We start from the raw sequence: 1,278 nt of genomic DNA, 5'->3' as shown, positions 1-1,278 counted from the left end.
TGAAGAATTTATTGACTGTTCAAAAAGTGGTTTGACAGTTTTCTTCGATTTCTTTCTCCTCAAAGAGAAGTTTAAAAGAGCATCCATCAAACTCCAGGCTCAAGTTTCTGGTTTCAAGGCTATGAATAGCTTCTACCATAAGATAAAAATAGGCAATTTATCAAAAGTTATTCCAGCGAGGAAAATAAGGAAAATTATCTTACATGGTACATCTCATACATTTTCATTATTTAGGATTGTGTATATTATTATAAAAATGCAAAATCTGGTGAATGATATTGATGTATATCAGAAATATTTTTTTTAGCAAAAAAAATATATAAACTTTTTTTTATTTATCCCCGAGAATTAAGGTTTTCAGATTGAATTGATAGTGACTGTTGCATTGAAAAAAGCTGCAATCATTATTTTTTTACCTATTATTTGCTATTAGTGAATATTGAGCATAGGTGGCTAAATGCTAGTCTCCTAATGAAGTGATCCAGGTTCGAAATACAGCGGTGGCTGGTTTATACATTTTTTGCTCCCAGCTGGTTTGTACAATTGATTATTTTGTTTGCTGGTTTATACAATTTGATCCAAGAGTTCTTTTGTCTTCTTGATTGGGCTCAAAATTACATAACTACAAACTTCATTATTAATAGTCGTAAATTTAGAATTGGGTCGATTGTTCAACGTCGGTTATAAGAATATCAGTGAATGCTACTGATGGGATCAACTTTTGGAAAATATTTATGTAGTATAACAAAGACTTTTAATATTTGTGCATGATAAATATTAAAAGTAGTTGCTATGAGTGAGAAATAATAATTACGCAAAAATGAAAGAAGCAGAATATTCATTTAAACTTTAATTCAATTTTATAATTACGTTTTAACTTCGTCATAAGTTAAACATGTAAGATTTAGATACAGCTGTTGAAAAAAACACTATTTTGAAAAAAAAATTTCGAAATATACATTTTTTTTAAGTTGAAATTTTTTATTTTGTTAAGTTTAAAATTTTTTTTAATATTTATGTTGATAAAAATTATTGCAATGGTCAATCAAGCAAAATTCCACATTTAAAGAAAAAAAAACTGCAAAGGAATCAACGATTTATAAATGAAAAAATCGAACAGGTATAAATTGAAACTTATACATTGATGCAATCAGAATCAGAAAATTACTAAAAGAAAAACTTACATATTAAGTGCTTCTAAAAAAATTTTACCATTTACATATTTTACTAGAATTATTATTTTGCCATTGGTTTTAGATTTTACATTATATATATATA

The sequence above is a fragment of the Parasteatoda tepidariorum genome, chromosome 4 (assembly GCF_043381705.1).
Source record: "Parasteatoda tepidariorum isolate YZ-2023 chromosome 4, CAS_Ptep_4.0, whole genome shotgun sequence".
Classification (NCBI taxonomy): Eukaryota; Metazoa; Arthropoda; class Arachnida; order Araneae; family Theridiidae; genus Parasteatoda; species Parasteatoda tepidariorum.
The sequence above is the reverse complement of the archived record's forward strand: the minus strand, read 5'-3'. Positions refer to the sequence as shown.